Source organism: Miscanthus floridulus, chromosome 7 (genome assembly GCF_019320115.1).
Source record: "Miscanthus floridulus cultivar M001 chromosome 7, ASM1932011v1, whole genome shotgun sequence".
Classification (NCBI taxonomy): domain Eukaryota; kingdom Viridiplantae; phylum Streptophyta; class Magnoliopsida; order Poales; family Poaceae; genus Miscanthus; species Miscanthus floridulus.
In genome coordinates, this window is record NC_089586.1 from 13520238 (window position 1) to 13525606 (window position 5369).

General features: G+C 51.1%; 1 long non-coding RNA gene across 1 annotated transcript; it reads left to right on the forward strand.

Moving 5' to 3' along the window:
• Positions 1-3481: 3481 nt before the first annotated feature.
• On the forward strand, positions 3482-5369 carry LOC136466557 (uncharacterized). Its single transcript, XR_010761375.1, has 2 exons — positions 3482-3739; positions 4533-5369. It is a non-coding gene; the product is annotated as an uncharacterized lncRNA (long non-coding RNA).

Here is a 5369-nt window from a genome sequence, read left to right on the forward strand (position 1 = left end):
GACTGGAGATGGTTTTGGTCATCGGTGCCGCTACGGAGTGGAGATCAACGTGGTGGCGGCGGTGATCAGGCGTGAGAATTTGGCAGCTGGAATGCAGATAACTTTGGTTGTCGGTGCCACGCCTGTGCACCAAAGTGGACATCGATGTCAGGCAGCAGCATGAGGATCAAGCAATGGGGCTTCATATGTCCCTGCAGAGCGGTGATGGTGGTGATTTATAGTTGATGATGAGCATGGAGACTCTTTGTTTTCTTGCGTTAATTGGCTGTTGTCTGGCCTTGTGGATCCGATCCATGAGGATAATGGAGACTTGAGTTTTTTACATTGATTGCTGGAGAAGTGGAGCAGCAAAGAGACGAGCTTTGAGGTGGTCTCCGCGTGAAACTGCTTGAAATTGGTGGGTGCAAAATGTTTAGACGTGAAGATGATTTTCCTGACGGAGATCATAATAGTAGGGCCCATGGTGACGTAGCAGCGTGAGAAGCTAGGAAAATTCTGCAGTGGTTCTCCTATTTAGTTACAGAAGATAGAAGATATGTTAGCAGATGGCACGTTTTGTATGTTGGCTTAAATACCGCGCTGTAAACTGAATTGTTGTCTTTTGTGTTCTTTAAAGAAAGACGGGACACGATCCTAAAACTTCTAGAAAAAATACTCCCAAACTGCCGAGATATCCGGAGATAATTTGTTGAAGACTGTATAGATATACTGGCACACGATCTGCATGTATACGGTGACCACGGTCACCACGATCCGAAGGTCCCGGCGCCCTGCGTGGTCAGCCGTTCCTTCATTCTGTAAACTCGTATATGAGCCACACCAGTCAATGAATCGTGTCTGTTGGCTCCTACTCTTGTTCTCTACATGGTATCAGCAGTCTAGGTCCTTCTCCTTCCCTCATCCACGCCGGCGATCTCACCCCAACCATCGCCGCCATGGATCTCAATCCCCTGTTCGAGGGTGATGTTGAGGATGACGTCTCCTCCTCTTCCTCTGTTGATGGCGGCGCCTCCTTCACCGAAGACGTCGTTCTTCCCCCACCCCCTTCCACCGTCATTCAATCTGTCAATATCCGCCACCACGTCCCAGTCGAACTTGATATCCAAGAGTCCAACTACGCCGAATGGCGGTGCTTCTTCGACGCCGTCGTCGGCAAATTTGGCCTTACCTCCCACCTCACCGTTGCCCCTACATCTGCTAATCGCCGTGACGCCCATTGGGTCATGATTGATCAGTGTATCCTCGGCTGGCTCTATAATTCAATCTCCAAAGACGTCCGCGCTATCGTGCGCCAGCCGACGCCGACGGCATATGCCATCTGGCGCGCGATCGGCGAGCAGTTCCGCGACAACGAGCTCCATCGCGCCGTGTACCTCGAGGCGGAGTTCCGATCCCTTGTCCAGGGCGACATGGATATCGCCACCTACACCGGAAAACTCAAGCGCCTCGCTGACGCCTTGCGCGACGTCGGTCAGCCCGTTCGTGAAACCTCTCAGGTACTCAATATGCTTCGTGGCCTCTCCTCCAAATATCGCCATGCTGTGCCGGCGATAACCTCCAGGCAGCCTCCACACACCTTCCTTTCCGCGCGCTCATATCTCCTGCTGGAGGAAAAGTACGACGCCGAACATGCCAAGACCGACGCGCAACATGCCCTCCTGACATCCAGCGGCTCCGGATCGGGCGGATCCGGCGCCGGCGGCGGCCACGGCACCGCTCCTCGTCCACCAGCACCAGGCGCGGGCGACGGCGGGTCTGGCAATTCCGGATCCAACTCCGGTTCGCGAACTGCCCCCTACGGCTCCGGCGCACCGCCACGCAACGACAACAATCGTGGCGGCAAGAAGCGCGGCCGTGGTCGCGGCGGAAACAACTACGGCGGACCCCGTCCTCCGGCCTGGCAGACCGGGGTGAACCCGTGGACCGGTATGGTACAGGCATGGCCAATGCCGTTCCGTCCCCCGGCCTCCGGCGTTCTCGGTCCCCGGCCTGGCATCCAGGCCAATCAGGCGTACTTCGCTGCTCCACCGCCCGGCTCCAGTCATCACATCGGCGCCGCGTCCAGCTCTACACCACACGACGTATGGAACCACCAGGCCATGCTCTCGGCCCTGGTGAACTCCGGCGCTCAGCAGCCCCAGAGCGCGGAGTGGTACTTCGACACGGGAGCCTCGTCTCACATGTCTTCCAGCACCGGTAATCTCTCCTCCATTACACCAGTCTATTCCCCTATACCCATCACTGTCGGCAACGGTGCATCACTCCCAGTCACTCAGCGTGGCCGTGCCAACATCTCCACCGCAACCTCTCCACTCCACCTCAACAACATTCTGATTTCACCATCGCTTGTTAAAAATTTGATCTCCGTCCGCTCTCTTACTCGCGATAATAATGTTTCTGTCGAGTTTGATCCCCTTGGTTTCTCTGTTAAGGATCTCCTCACGCGGGCGGAGATTCTCCGATGTAACAGCACTGGCGAGCTTTACCCCTTGACGTCGGCTCAACCTCAAGCTCTTGTGACCACTGCACCCACCATGGATCTGTGGCACCAGCGCTTAGGTCATCCCGGGCGTCGCAGCTTCCACAAGACATTGGCCAGTCTTGATCTTCAGTTCAGCAAGTCCCAGCATACCACTTGTGAAGCATGTCAGCTAGGAAAGCATGTCCGGCTGCCATTTTCCAATTCGAATTCAGTTTCTTATGTTCCTTTCCAAATAATACATGCTGATGTATGGACATCTCCATTGTCAAGTTTTTCTGGATTCAAATACTATTTGGTTTTAATCGATGATTATTCCCACTATGTGTGGACTTTCCCATTGCGTGCGAAATCTGAGGTTTACTCCTGCATTGTTGCCTTCCACGCATATGTGCGCACCCAGTTTCAGATGCCACTGCTCGCCCTCCAAGCTGACAATGGCCGTGAATTCGATAACTTGGCCATGCGCACCCATCTTGCTGCCCACGGCACCATGTTTTGCCTCTCTTGTCCGTACACCTCTTCGCAAAACGGAAAGGCCGAGCGGATCATTCGAACCATCAACGACTGCGTCCGCAGTCTTCTTATTCATGCTGGCATGCCCGGAACCTACTGGGTGGAAGCTCTACACACTGCCACTCATCTCATTAATCGCAGGCCATGTCAGTCCAGTGGTTCAATCACACCTCATCAGCGTTTGCTCGGCACTGAACCAGATTTCAGTCATCTTCGAGTATTTGGCTGCCTGTGCTATCCTAATCAAACAGCCACTACATCTCACAAGCTCAGCCCCCGTTCTACCCCCTGTGCTCTCCTCGGGTACCCAACCGATCATCGAGGTTACCGCTGCCTTGATCTCCATAGCCGGCGGGTCATCACCTCCAGACATGTTGTCTCGTATATGAGCCACACCAGTCAATGAATCGTGTCTGTTGGCTCCTACTCTTGTTCTCTACATAATTGATTTATTGTTTTCCCCGGTCGTTTTCACTCCCAAACTGCTGTAACCCTAGCGCGCCTCCCTCCCTCTCATTTTCACTCTTGGCGCCGTCAGCGCTCCCTGGTTTGCCGCCGCCATCTACTCTCCAACGCGTGCATATAAATCGGCACTCCTCAAATCGCCCCCCGGCCTCCCCGCATCACGCCCGCCTCTCCCTGGACTCCTGGAGCGTGGGCTGCCCGCGCCTCCTCTTCGCCGCATCCAACGACCGTGCCTCCTGCTGCCGCCCCCAGCCCACCACACCGCCGCCGGATCTCCAGGTGAGATGCATACGAAAGTAATCTTTGTTTATTGTTAGATCTGCTTATCGGGTGCAGTTAGGGTGAGATGCACACGACAGTACATTTTGTTTAGATCTGCTTATCAGGCGCACTTACCTATACAAATGCAGTGAACCAAGTATAAAAAAATACGGATGGGTGAAAAGGTGCTTATTGGTTTGCCGTTCGCACTCATCTTCTCATTCCAACTTGTAGTGTAGCAGCTGCTGGCCAAATTAGTGCAGTGACAATGCAAAATTGGCAACTTGTTTATTTATTGGTTTCCTATGGCCAGGATCGAGGGCTGAACGCATTAGTAGAGCTTGCTACATTGTTTAGCAGCGGCTCCTGCTGATTATTGGTTTTCTGCTAGTGAAGGCATTGATTAGTTTTGACAAATTAGTCTTAGTGAAGGCCCGGTGATTATTGCTTTTGTTCATATACAAGCTGTAACAATTACATGTTCATGCTTTTGGCCCTAAAATAACAAGCCAACTTGGGTTACTGTGTTTGATAGATGGGTAGAATTAACCTCTACAGAAATGAACTTCTCGTAAATACTATACATTGCAGAGTTAGTAAAACAACCAACTTATATATTATTGGTTTGCACTCATCTTTAGATCCCAACTTGTAGCGAAAATATATACTGGATAGGATGATGACATGCTATTAGTTTGCACGCTGAATTAAACATGTTTGCTTCTAAGTTTCACACTACGTGCATATGCTTTTGCATGATGTGATCAGTATCAGTGACATGGTCTCTACTCTCAACTCTTTTCTGTTACAGTTTATTGTTGCAGCATAAGTCATGTCATCGGTAGAAGACCGTAGCTGGATGTACCAAGGTTGGAATGACAGTGGCCGTCATTTGGATGATTGGGTCCGCAACACGGATTCTTTTCTTGACTTTGCTTTTAGTGGTGTCTCTAATCCTAATGCTGAAACATCAAGGGTACCTTGTCCGTGCACCGAGTGTCGAAATGGAATCAGGCGGAGGAGGGCTGTGTTAAGTATGCATCTGTGTAAGAGAGGGTTTATGCCTGGGTATACTAGATGGACAGAACATGGAGAGAGCCCTGTGCCTACAGAGGGACATGCACACAACACTCCTGATGGATTAGATACAACGAGAGCTGATGTTGGTGATGCAAAGCATGCTGGCAGTGTACAAGAGGAACCAACAGCAGATGCTAAGGCGTTTTCTGCCATGTTGCGTGCTGCACAAGAGCCGCTCCATCATCGCACTTGTCTTCCACAGCTAACAGCAGTTGCACATTTGATGACAGTTATGTCACGGCACAAGATGTCCGCAGCAAGCATTAATGCATTCTTGGGTTTGTTTGGTGATGTCCTACCTGAGAACCATAAAATGCCAAAGACATTGGATGAGTGCAAGTCTCTCCTTAGCAGTCTGAAACTGCCACATGATGTTTGTGTAGACAATTATATGCAACCAAGAAGGTCGTCAGAGCAAGGAAGAATGTGATGAGAGCGAGGACGAGGAAGAATTGTTTGCTAGGGATGTTTAGTAGAGTAGCAAGTAGGGATGAGTATGAAATGGATCTGTGATGTCGTCACATCTTTTTAACTATCTATGAACTCGTGAATGTTTGGTTGGATGAAA